The 14,062-nt window shown below is 40.1% G+C and overlaps 1 protein-coding gene across 2 annotated transcripts in view; it reads left to right on the top strand.

Moving 5' to 3' along the window:
* The window catches only part of tln1 (talin 1), a 116,894-nt gene that overhangs the window by 21,010 nt on the left and 81,822 nt on the right, over positions 1-14,062 (top strand). For both annotated transcript variants that reach the window (XM_080420458.1, XM_080420457.1), the window contains exon 2: positions 12,537-12,602. The gene's annotated coding sequence lies outside the window, so the exon portion shown is untranslated. The remainder of the gene's footprint in view (positions 1-12,536; positions 12,603-14,062) is intronic.

The raw sequence follows: 14,062 nt of genomic DNA on the forward strand, positions 1-14,062 counted from the left end.
CCAAATGAACCTGGAAGGGTCGTACACTCTCAAGCGGGATTTCTACTTAGTTGTACGATGGTGTTGGCTACTAAAAATAGCTGATATATATTGGCTATTTTCGGCAAGTGACAACCACACATGAATGAGTTTGAACTTGGATTAGATGTATTTTGGGGGTCTGGAATAGGTTTGTTTATGTTGTTAATGTTTGTAAACATTGGAGCAAATAGTTTTTAAAGGAGTAGTTCACCCAAAAAATTACTTATTTTCTATCAATTACACACCCCATGAATCATTGAATTCTTGGAGACTTTTTAGTTTTCATCGCATTCCTAAGCCAATAGACCGGTGGTCTCTCCGATAGGAGACACAAAGAGTCTCCTTTGTGTCTCCTACCGGATACATTGGCATCTTTATTATTATCATCAAATTATTGGCTCAGGAATGTGACAAAAGCAAAAAAATCTCTATGAAAACAAGTTATTTTTTTGTGAACTAGTCCTTTAATGTATGTATTTTTCTTGCTATAGAGCAGCCAGTATCTCTTCTCCACTCATTTACACTCTCATTTGGATTCATGACTTTTTAAAGAAAGCTCTGAATAACATTTCCCATCAGCAAATCAAACTGTTACGGAAGAAACTGAATGTATAGGTTAAAAAAACAATCCCATACTCTTGGCTTTGGGGATTTGTAACTATGGGGATTTGTAACTATAATCAATTACCCAGTTCTGGAGATAAATTATTTCTTTGCATCAAATCATCATAAACATGCTATTTGAATGCATTTTATCAAACCAATCCTCTTCATGGTAACTGGGTTTTTCCACAGCTATATTAAATACATTTGCATAACATATACAGTAGAAGTACACAATCATACATAATCACATAATATCGTTGTTAGGCAGAAACCTGCCTAACCACGGCCAAATAAATATATCAATGCGGGGGTCTTTGGCACGAAAATGTTTGAGAACTACTGATTTAGAAGGCATTTGTAGAATCAAGGATTATTACGACTGAGGATCCATGCCAGTGACTTGCAGCAGCGGGTCATTTGGAGCTTTTGCAACAAGTTAGTTCTTGAGGAGATAATTGTCTGGCTTCCTCTAGTTGTCATCCCAGAATGCACTGCAAATCATTGCTGTGTGTGTGTGTGTGTGTGTGTGTGTGTGTGTGTGTGTGTGTGTGTGTGTGTGTGTGTGTGTGTGTGTGTGTGTGTGTGTGTGTGTGTGTGTGTGTGTGTGTGTGTGTGTGTGTGTGTGTGTGTGTGTGTGTGTGTGTGTGTGTGTGTGTGTGTGTGTGTGTGTGTGTGTGTGTGTGTGTGTGTGTGTGTGTAGACCAGAGACTGAATGTTGAATCTATTTAATACTATAATCTAATTTTAACCACATGGACCCATTGCGTCCCTATTCTGGGGGCGAACATTCAATGAAAATAGTAGATCTACAAGCTCACAATGATTAATTGATCACCCCTCCCCCCACTCTGCATGTGCCTGGACTTATTGATTCTATGAGCACGTACGTACCACAGAAATGAGGCTATAGGGTCCCTCCCACAGCTGACCCGGGTTCAAATCCCGCCCCCAGGCTCTTTGCCGGTTCAAATAATTGTGATTAATTATTTAATTGTGTTTTTTTGGCATTGAACATTGTAACATAACTATTGTGATGATGATAAGTTCTCAAAGTGGGGACCAGGGGTCCTTGAGGTTATTCCAGGGGATCCCCAGAATAAAATGGTTAATATAGCATCAAAATAGGTCCAAACACTTTAACCCGATATATATATATATATATATTTTTGGGACACATTTTCATAATTTTTTTTTGAAACATTTAAACAACACAAACACGTGTTGTATTGTGAAAAGTTGTGCTTTGAATATACATATTTTGCAAACATTTGTAACTCAAATCTTTGCTTCTGGGGGTCCCTGGATCAAACTATTTTGAGATGGGGGTCGGCGGCCAAATACATTTTTGGGGTCCTTGACATGCAAAATGTTGGAGAACCACTGGTCTACAGGACAGCCCAGATGGTTGGGATGCATCCCCCAGGACTCCTGCGGGTCAGTCAGATGTTTCCTGGCGTGGTGCCAGTTTAAACCGTTACTGTTCAGGAAAGAACTCGTGTTCCAATGGATCCAATGTAGTTATTATTTAGTCACAAGCTCTTGTTAATACTTTTCATTGGCTCAATATTTATAAAACCCACACATACTTACGTTAAAACATAGCAAAACATTTTAACTTGTGTGAGCTTGTAAATATGCAATTGTTTGCTACTTTTTCACAGTACTCTTCTACTACGAAGAAGGGCGTTAATTGAAATGACATTAATGTAACCTACTGTAGCTTCATCCTTAATGAATGTTTCAGTTTGATAACATTTATTTTATGCTTCAAGCTCTCGCTGGACATCCTATCGCTGCATTCACACTGGCAGATACAAAGCTGCACGGCATATTTGGAGCTTTGTTGTATCTACTGTATGTCGCTGAGGTTGACACCAGCTCAACTTTTTTTGTAGCTTTTGTAGCAGCTCCAAACGTTGCATGTAATGTTTGTACAGTATCTTCATGTCACTGGCCTCCATTGAAAAATAATGGTAGACAGTATCTTTGTAGCTGCCCGAGTGAACGCAGCATCAATCTCTAGTTTTGCAGAGTGACTCATTATTTATGTATTTATTTACTTTTGAAACAACCTTTTATGCTCATTATGTGTATCCTATTATGAAGCGTACTGTAAAATAATAACGACAATGAATGAATGAATTGATGCTCATGATGTTGGGGTAGTAGAGTGAAAACGCAGTTAACCCATTCAATCCGGGAACGCATAGCGGTGTCATTTTAGATTTTTAGCTATAACCATTATTTTATACTTTGGGCTATTCAAAAATAGCAGATCTACAAGCTCATAGTGCGGCACGGCACCGAGTGCTGTGCTATGAGCGTGTAGATCTGCTATTTCTTTGAAAAATCGTGAAAATGTGTGCAGTTACTTTGAATAGATGTATTTTTGAAAGCGAACATTTGTAACTCAAATCTTTGCTTCTGGGGGATTCTACAAATGTCTTCTAAATCAGACAAAAATCTTATGTTGCTATAATATCAGTGGTTCTCAAACTTTTTCATGTCGGGGACCACCCAAAATTATATGTATTTGTCCGTGGACCCCTCCATCTCAAAATGTTTTGTTCCAGGAGGATCCCCCAGAAGCACAGATTTGAGTTAAAAATGTATATATATATTCAAAGATTTGCACACATTATCCACAATCTTTCAAAAATAGCAGATCTACAAGCTCATAGCGCGGCACTCTGTGCCACGCTATGAGCTTGTAGATCTGCTATTTTTGAACAGACAAATACATCTAAAATGACACTGATGCGTTCCCGGATTGAATGGGTTAAAATGACATTCGTTGGCGCGTCAACCACATTTGACAACTTGCTTTGCTATTAGCCTGAGTGAGCACAGCTGTGACACTATGCATTTTGCACTCTCACGCAGCCATAAGTCACACAAACAGTGACAGACACTTTGTCACATAACATGTCTATTGTGTGACATGGCTGAGTGACATACGTTGGTGTCCTGGTCTGAGCTGGGCTGCCGGCGGAGAGATTAGAACCCACCACAACCCCGACCTCGTCTGTCATTTCTGCAAGACCGCTGTCACATGTGTCGGAAGTGGACAGGGTTATCTTCGCACTCACACACACTGCACTGTCACATTTTCAGTGTTACTTCAATGTTGCAGTATTGATACTTTCAATTAAGTGAAAAAAATAAGTACTTTTTCCACCACCTGCAACTTCCTCACAAGTGCGTCGCGGTGGCGATATCCAGGTATTAGTTCAACCATGGGTTCCAGCAGTGCTGCTGGCTGTAGTGTACTACAGTACAGGCGCTCGCCGCCAACAGCACAAGCCGTGGTGTGTGTGCGGGGTCCGGCTTCCAGAACACAGAACTGTTCTGTGGCTGTGACCTTTTTTTTTACGGGTCGGGGAGCCCTCCCAAACCGAACTTAACTTTGGTCCCTCTGGTGTAGTATCCAGCTACCCTTAGGGTCCATTTGGTTCCTAACTATCAATCGTTTAGCTGCGAGGACCCCTGGAACCCGCTCTTTCTTCGGCTATTCAAAAATAGCAGATGTACAAGCTCTGAAGCTCATAGCGCGCACATCTTTGAATATATGTATGTTTTTAAAGCAAACATTTGTAAAAAATATGTTGTTCCAGGGACCCCCAGAAGCAAAGATTTGAGTTACAAATGTTCGCTTAAAAAAATATATAATCAAAGATTTTCCCAAAATTTCACGATAAAAAAAAAATAGCAGATCTACAAGCTCATAGCGCGGCTTGTAGATCTGCTATTTTTGAACAGCCCAAATAAATCTAAACTGGCAGAGATGCGTTCCCGGATTGAATGTGTTATAAGCGCTATGGAACCCCCTCAAGGACCCCTGGAGGAGGGGGGGTCCTCGGACGGAATCCCAGTTTGAGAACCACAGTGGTGTGTTCGTGCGCAAGCATTCTTTCTCCGATTGTGGAGGAGTTGTCTGGCATGAGAGACGGTGTGTCAGGGCACCCTCTTGTTTGGAACTGTGTAAAACATTTTTTGTCTGTCTGCTTTTACTGCATTCATTCAAGTCGTGGAAGGTATCTAAGTACTTTTACTCAAGTACTGTACTTAAGTAAAATGTTGGGGTATTTTTACTTTACTGGAGTATTACCCCATTTTCAATACCTTTATTTCTACTTTCACTACATCTCAGAGACAAATATTGTACTTTTACTCCACTACAATTATTTGAAAACTTTAGTGACTAGTTACTTTGCAGATTTAAATTTTTGCATTATAAAACATACATTATCCACTTCAACCCTTTTTTATACATAGGCTATTTGAAAATAGCAGATCTACAAGCTCACAACGCGTCGCATTGCAAAGCGTTGTGAGCTTGTAGATCGTCTATTTTCAAACATTCTAGTACTTTTAGTTACTTTTGGTACTTTAAGTATATTTTGATGCCAATACTTTTGTACTTTTACTCAAGTAACATTTTGAACACAAGACCTTTTACTTGTAACAGAGTATTTCTGCATTGCAGTATTGCTACTTTTACTTAAGTAAACTGTCTGTGTACTTTTTTTCCACCACTGATGGATTCAAGTTTTCACTGTCTGGATTCCACAGAGTCCAACATGACTTTCTCTTGGCTAACTCCTTGGCTTTCTCTGAAGCAGTGGTTCTCAACCTGTGGGTCAGGACCCCCAGGTTCCCACATGATTTTGGGATGGTCCCCAGATGACAGTAAAGTGACAATTTAAGGACTTTTAAGACCTTTTTAATAACCTAATGAAATGAAAAAAGACTATTACTGCATCAAAAGTAATCGACAAATTATACGATACAAACTGGTCATACATTGGCCGAATTGTCAAATAATATAAGAAAGAGGCAAATATTTTGAAAGTAGCGGATCTACAAGCTCACAACGCCTCGCTTTTCGATGCGTTGTGAGCTTGTAGATCGACTATTTTCACAATATTTATCTGTAGAACCGAGTCAAACTGAATGCCTCAACTTCTACAATTCTAAGTGCTTGTCGGGGTGGGGGGTCCTCAGTTTAAATATGATTATTTTTGAGGGGTCGTGGCCTGGAAAGGTTGAGTACCACTGCTCTAAAGGATGATTTATACTCAGTTGTACTGAAAATAGCCGATCTACAAGATCACAACGTGGCACAGTGGAACACTTTGTGATCTTGTAGATCTGCTATATTAGGTGGGCAAACGGAAACCTTGTATCTGCATATTTCAACGTTTTATGTTTTTTCGTAAATGAATGCCCTAGTTCATCATACAAGAGTCAAGAGTGTCACTTAAAAGTAGTGAAAATAGCAGATACAAGCTCACAACGCATTACAATGCGACACGTTGTGAGCTGGTAGATTTGCCATTTTCACTTTTTAAAATAATAATAGAAAAGGAACGGTTTTGAACATAACATTCAAGGTTTCCGCCTGCTTTTCACACACTTTTTGTCCTTTGCAAATGACTGACCACAATGTCTGTCTTTTTAAGTGTGTGAAAAACTAACTCCCCCCAAAATAGCACGTCTGTCAGGCTTTACAAAGTGTCGTACATCATTTAGAGCCTTCCTTAAAAATAGCCGACTCTAAAAAAATCCACAGTTAAAGGAACAGAGCACCTCATCCATTTTCAACATTATCTCCATATAATTGTCTTAGAGTCTTAGAGGAGGGCTGTGGACAGTTCATAAACCTGCCCAGTGTTTTTTTTTTAGCTTCTATTTCAGCATGCTAACTTTCCAGGTAGAGAAAGGCTGTAGTTTCTATTGGCTTGGAATCCCCATCGATGATGTCACTGGTAGGTTTCTGCCTACCAGTGACATCCACCGATGAGACACAGAGTGAAGATAAGGTTAAAAATTGGGTACGTGCTCCTTTAATGTAAACTCCATCAGGCAAGACCGCAGAGCGCAGACCCACAAAGACCCCTGCTCACAGGGTCAAAAGGTCAGCTGAGTCGAGCTGTAAACTCCAGCTGCAACCATTCATCATTTTCTCAGTGATTATTCTATTGATTACTTTTTGATTAATCAAAAAATCGAGGAGCATATATATATATATATATATATATATATATATATATATATATATATATATATATATATATATATATATATATTTTTTTTTTTATACATTTATTTACATTTTATTATACATGTAGGATAGATTATTAATCTATTATTTTATTAAATTATCAATATACTATACCGTATATTTATTTTTTATATATAGTATACTATAATTGGTAAGACATGTGAAGGAAGTAAGGAATAAGGCTGCTATAGAGGCTATTCAACTTGTTTATTTTTTTCTTCTTTTTTTATATATATTTTTTGTGGCTTTTTCTGCCGTTATTGATAGTCCACATGGAAGATTGACAGGAAGCAGGGAGGGAGAGAGAGAGAGAGAGGCAGGGAGTGACATGCAGCAAAGGACAGCCGGGCTCGGGATTTGAACCCGGGACTCGCTGTCAGGCATCAGAGCCTCCGTGGCACGCGCGTTGGCGCCTTGTCTTTTTTCTTTCTTTTTTTTTATCACTTCCACGACTACTTTCCTCTAGGCTGGTAGCTCAATGTAAACAATGCATCGTAGTAGGAAATGGGTGTGTACTTAAAAAAAGAAAAGAAAAAAGGAACGCCCTGCTACACACACACGCACGCACACGCACACATTAAAACCTGGGAGCTGCCCAGTACAACCACAGTCTTATGCTGTCGGCCACTGAGCAACTCTGCTGGAGCAGTTTGGGGGGTTCAGTGCCTTGCTCAAGGGTACTTGAGTGGTGTTTGGGGAGGGGATAAGTGGTGGCCATTCACTTCCCCACCCAGATTTTTTTTTACTGCCGGTCCGGGGGAATCGAACGGGAACCTTTTTTTGGTTAAAAAAACTTGCTCCTCTAAATTTTAGGCCACCGCTGCAGTGGTGACTGGCTGTTGTGTTTATTTCTGCTGTGTGATAGGCTATCCTATCTACATCCAGTATTAATGTCCACAGTTCATCATCGTAATCAACATCAATTTTAATGGCCATCCACTAACGTGGTTGTTTTTATAGCCCAGCCCTGGTAAGATGTAGTGTCCTCAGTGGTTCTCCTCAAGGACCCCCAAATTAATATATATATTTTTAGTATTTGGCCAGATTTTGATGCTATTATTAACTAATATTTAGCTGGAGAACCCCCTCAAGGACCCTTGTGGGTCCTTGGACCCCACTTTGAGAACCAGTGTCTGTCACTGAAGTGGCTCTGTTACCTTTCCATCTAAGTCTCACTTCCTGTTGTCTGTCCCCTCACAACTGTCCTTCCTGTTGTCCCCACTGAACTGTCCCCTCACACTGTCCTTCCTGTTGTCCCCACTGAACTGTCCTCTCACACCGTCCTTCCTGTTGTCCCCACTGAACTGTCCCCTCACACTGTCCTTCCTGTTGTCCCCACTGAACTGTCCCCTCACACTGTCCTTCCTGTTGTCCCCACTAAACTGTCCTCTCACACCGTCCTTCCTGTTGTCCCCACTGAACTGTCCCCTCACAACTGTCCTTCCTGTTGTCCCCACTGAACTGTCCCCTCACACTGTCCTTCCTGTTGTCCCCACTAAACTGTCCTCTCGTGTGTGTGTGTGTGTGTGTGTGTGTGTGTGTGTGTGTGTGTGTGTGTGTGTGTGTGTGTGTGTGTGTGTGTGTGTGTGTGTGTGTGTGTGTGTGTGTGTGTGTGTGTGTGTGTGTGTGTGTGTGTGTGTGTGTGTGTGTGTGTGTGTGTGTGTGTGTGTGTGTGTGTGTGTGTGTGTGTGGCGTTGTTCCTTGTTTATCAGCAGACAACACGGCACTTCCGTTTTTCAGTTATGGGTGGGGTGGCTGGGGGGGATGGTGGGGTATAACATGCTCTCATCGTATCCTGTAGGAAATTAGCGTAAGAACAGCCCTTTTTTTCATGCACGGCTTCCAAAGTGCTTTAATAAGAAGATGCTAATCAGTGCCTCAGGAGAGATGTCATTTTAACGTCTACTCAGGCTTTTGTGTTGCACCCCAGACCGTTGTGAAGTTGCTTGATTTCAATATTTAGATGTCTGATAATCATTTTATCAGACGCCCCCCTACCTACTGTATATGAACCCGTTGAACTTCGAACTCCATGTTAACCATGTTAGACTCACAACACACGTCCCTGCTTCTGGTGACTGATGTTGTCCATTACCCCTTTAACCCATTAAGATCTGAGGCCCATTCTACAAATGCCTTCTAAACCTTTTCGTGCCAAGGACCCCCAAATGTATATATATTTGACCGCGGGACCCCCCATCTGAAAATGTTTTGGTCCAGGAGACCCGCCAGAAGAAAAGATTTGTGTGTGGATTTTTTTTTTTAGAGAATGAAGATACTGATACTGAAGATTTTTTACATTTATTTCAAAAATAGCAGATGTACAAGCTCGCAGCGTGGCACGAAGTGATCATGCGCTGTGAGCTTGTACAGGTACATCTGCTATTTTTGAGAACTGTTCTAAACCACTGTTCTAAATCCTAAGAGTTTGTTTATATATAGCTAAAATCTAAAATGACACAGGTGTTTTAATGGGTTAAATGGATGGATGGATTTAGATAGATAGATAGATAGATAGATAGCTAGCTAGATAGCTAGACCGACCTATATTGATCTCCATGGGTAAATTCAGGTGTCGTAGCAGCAATAGCGGTAATGGTGAAACGCAAGATATGGTAAAAGTAGAGACACTTTTTTTAAACATAATATGCTGGCCCCAAATTTTCTTTTTTTTTAAGAAATACTTGAGGATAGACGACGCGTCGCAAAATGTTCTGCCCCATAAGTATGATGAACCCCATTAGGTTTCATGTGGTTCACAGGCATGCAGTGCGGTTGTGTACTGTACATTCCAACAACAGTGGAACATCATTCTTCAGCAGATAGTTAGTGATAATTGGGGGTGGGTGTCATTGTTTGTGTTGTCATGTGTGTGTCAGAAGCTAAGCCCCGGCATTCCTGTGCTGTCACACTGACTCATCAAACCAGCCGGTGGAAAGTAAACTAGGTACATTTACTCCAGTACTGTACTTACCACTTAAAGGAGTAGTTCACCCAAAACATATATGACTTATTTTCTATCAAATATACACCCCGAAGCTTTGAATTCATAGATCTGCTATTTTTGAAAAATTATGAAAATATTTTTGAAAGATTGTGAAAGTTTGTAAAAAGCTTTCATTTGAATATATATATATTTTAAAGTGAACATTTGTAACTCAAATCTTTGCTTTTGCTATACAGTATATATTCATTGAGATAAAAAAATAAGCAATTATTTTTGGTGAAGTATTCAAGTACAATTTGTTTAGGTACTTTTAGGTCATTTCCACTCGATCTCAGAGGCAAACATTGTGCATTTTACAGCACTACAATCGTAAAAAAAACGTAGTTACTACAGTAGTCATGTTGAAGACTTAGATTGATACGTAACGTACATGAATGAATTAAGCCCCATTATATAATTTACTTCAGCTATTCGGAAGTAGCCGATCTACAAGCTCATGACGTGTCGCGTTGGGGATCGGCTATTGTGGATCTGCTGTTAAGTTTGAAAAATAATGTGAATACTTTTGTACCCCAGTATAAGTATTGTTTGATGCCAGTAACTCCTTTTGTACTTGAACTCAAGTCAAAAAAAATTACGCATGGCTTTTCCTTGTAACAGAGTATTTCTCTCACCACTGTCCTAAACTCACAGGATACACACACACACACACACACACACACACACACACACACACACACACACACACACACACACACACACACTGATGTCTTAACTCCGTCAGGCTGGGCGCAGGACGGCTAAAATTCCCTTTTATGGCATTGCGGGGGCCTTTTTTAGTGCAACAGGAAATGACATGGCTGTGTGTGTGTGTGCAGACACGTCAGGGCAGAGCTGCTTTTGGGAGGGAAGCAGAGCTGCAACTCGCTGCTGTAATGCCACTACACACACAGAGAGAGTTCTTTTACTTTTAAGTAAAAGTAGCAATACCAACGATACCAGAAATACTCTGTTACGGTACAAGTAAAAGGCCTGCATTCTCAATGTTATTTGAGTGAAAGGACAAAAAGTGTTTTTGTCAATAAAAGTGCTCAAAACGTGTCAAAGTTTTTTCACTCTTTTTTTGAAAATGACAGATCCACAAGCTCACAGCGCGTTGCGAGCTTGTAGATCAGCTGTTTTCGAACGCCCGAGGTATAAAACAAGGCTTAAGTGGTGAACGTGCGTTGCGTAATAATAATTCCAAATCTGCCAAGTAGTAACTAAAGCTGTCTGATAATCGCAGTGGAGTGAAAAGTACATCCGCCTCTGAGATGTATTGGAGTAGAAGCATACAAATTACCAAATACCTATAATTTTCGGGGTCCTTGAAGTTTGAGAACCACTGATATTATAGCAACATACGTTTTTCAGTAAACTGTTAGGATATAGAAGACATTTGTAGAAATGTTCATGATTTTTCAAAAATAGTTGTATTCTGGGTTAAACCACCTACTGTACCATTTTTCTTGTGAGAACCAGGACAATTGCATTCACAATGTCTTACTTCTCACATTCTGCTATACTTGCGGGGACATGTGGCTCTCACAAGTATGGTACACGCGTGTGTGCGCACACACACACACACACACCAAAATTCCTTTTGAGGAAGTGGGGGGGGGGGGGTTCATGGCAGCGTCAGCAGGAACGAGGAAGTGATAGCTCAACATGTCCTCTTTGATCAAAGGGTTAAAGGGACAGTTCCCCTTTTTTCAATCTATATTTGGGAGGGATCATGAGGTTCTGGTCAAATAGCTGACATTTTATATATATATATATTTTAAAGCGTTTACTGTAATGTCCGCTGGGAGCTTGTTTAGCATTTTGTAACGATGCTAATAAAACTGCTAATGGTTGTGTTGTATCGTTGCTGTCGGGTAGAAACCTTGTATGTCCAAAACCGTTAAGTTTCAGAAAAAAAAAGGGAAAAAAAGAACCTGTGTTCCAATGGGTACTATGTAGTTATTATTTAGTCACAAGCTCTTGCTAATGCTTTTCCGTTGGTTCGATATTTATAAAACCCACACTTAACCACTTTCACTTTTCACTTCTGTTTTTAAAAAGCAAAATAGCAGATCTACATTACATGCTACTTGTGTGTGATACTGTAGTATGACAAAGTATGGCGTTCATTTACAAAGAAAATATAAAACGTGGAAATATGGAGATGCGAGGTTTGTTGACTTGACAGCATTAGCCTGTCCCTGAAATCTAGGGTAACATCACAAATGTCCCTCTCTGGTATTTGGCAAGGAATGATTTAATCCAGTCGTTCTCAAAATCTTTTCCTCGGAGCACAAGCTGAGACCCACCGCGCACATAGACACACACACACACACACACACACACACACACACACACACACACACACACACACACACACACACACACACACACACACACTATAATATACCTCCCGTATGACAAATAGCAAAAATTGCTGATCTACAAGCTCACAACATGTCGCAATGTGATGCGTTGTGAGTTTCTAGATCATCTATTTTTGCTGTTTTTGAACATTTTTGCAAAATGGCAATAATATAGACTGGGTTTGACAATGTAACATATATATATATATTTTTTATATAATTATTAAAAAAATGATCTAAAAAGATCTGCTATATTCACAACTTTTTAGCGACACTCTTGTATGATGAAGGGCATTAATTAAAAAAAAACATAAAAAGATGAAATATGGAGATACAAGGTTTCTGTCCGAAGGCGACGATATGCCCAATGCTCATGTCCAACCTCAGATGGATTGTCGATGGTCAACGCACTGAGGAGAATATCCCACTGTAATTCTCTGTCAGTCAGTATATAGCAGTAATTTAACGCGCTTGACTTTTTCTCTTCCAGGCTGGACCAGGACATCCAGTGGAACATACCGTTGGGAGTACATCTCCCACTAAAAGCAGCAGTCAGGTACAGTGCACTCCCCCCCTCCAAGGCACACAGTTGTCTCCCACAATTTTCATACAGTCTGGAGCACGGAAGCTCCTGATATAAATCAAAATAATCAAAGCCTATAGCTTGCTGCTTATCAGAAATGTAAATTAAAAAAATATATAAACGCAAAGATATTCGTGAATGGAAATGACAAACAGATGGCCGCTTCCTGATAGCTTTCGGGATGTGTAGTTCCAGACTCTATATAGCATTCGGAGACCATGAATGCAGCATTGACTATGGTGAAAGAAATGCAAAATGTGCCCTTTCCATGCCACACCCGAAGGCAGCAGTCGAGAGAATTGCCTTTTCCGAACTCTCCTGAACTTGAATGCTGCGTTTTTATGTTGAAAGAATTGTCCTCTCTGTGTAGAAACCCATTGCCGTGCGCCACATCTCCAGTAAAGACTTGAATATCCCATTCAATCCGGGAACGCATCTGACATCTGTGTCATTTTAGAATTCTTTGGCTATTTTTAAATGTGTGCAAATCTTTGAATATATATTTTTTTAAAGCCAACATTTTTAACCCAAATCTTTGCTTCTGGAGTTTTCTGGAACAAAATATTTTTACAAATGTTTGCTTTAAAAAATATATATTCAAAGATTTGCACACATTTCCACAGATTTTTCAAAAATAGCAGATCTACAAGCTCATAGCGCGGCACTCGCGCTATGAGCTTGTAGATCTGCTATCTTTGGATAGCCAAAGAGATCTTAAAATGACAGAGATGCGTTCCCGGATATAATGGATTGTTAGTTGAGTTTGTGCCAAAAATGCCAGTTTAAAAATTCAGCCCGTTCCCCTCTCACATTTTCTGCACCTCCTTGGTCCCCTCCTGTACCAATAACAATGCCATTGCTGTGCTTCACAATGATGTCACATGTAGGAGATACTGTAGCCCTGTTAAAGTTATTTGATTGATTGAATGAATGAATTATTAGCAAGCTTGAAAAACTGTACTGCCGTACAGTTAAAAACAAAGCTAAGCTAAAAGGATAACACAAAAAACGCCCTGGGGGGCTAGTTTCCATTGTGGTCCGTTGTACTCGATGCATGTACTCGATTCTGGATAATAGATGCTGTATGATGGGTCGGACCGATATCACATTGATAACATACAGGCAGACAGTGGATGAAAGAGCAGGTTCCTGCCAGGTCAGGTTGCCTACCCAGGGCATGCAAACTTTAGAAAACAGTCTGTTGGAGTAAAAAAGTGTGTTTTGAAGAAATTGCTAAATGTTAGGCACAAATGCCTATATGAGTAGTTGTGTCATGATCTAAGGAATCCAGGGGGGGGGGGACGTTTTTGATTGTATGACCCACGGTTCAACAAAGCGGCCTGTTCCAGTGCCACCATGAGTCCAATTTGATGGTAATATGTACCGATTTGTGTGAGGTTTGGACAAAATCAGTAGGAGAATATTTTTAAATT

This window comes from Gymnoscopelus braueri, assembly GCF_963280865.1.
Source record: "Gymnoscopelus braueri genome assembly, chromosome: 22".
Classification (NCBI taxonomy): Eukaryota; Metazoa; Chordata; class Actinopteri; order Myctophiformes; family Myctophidae; genus Gymnoscopelus; species Gymnoscopelus braueri.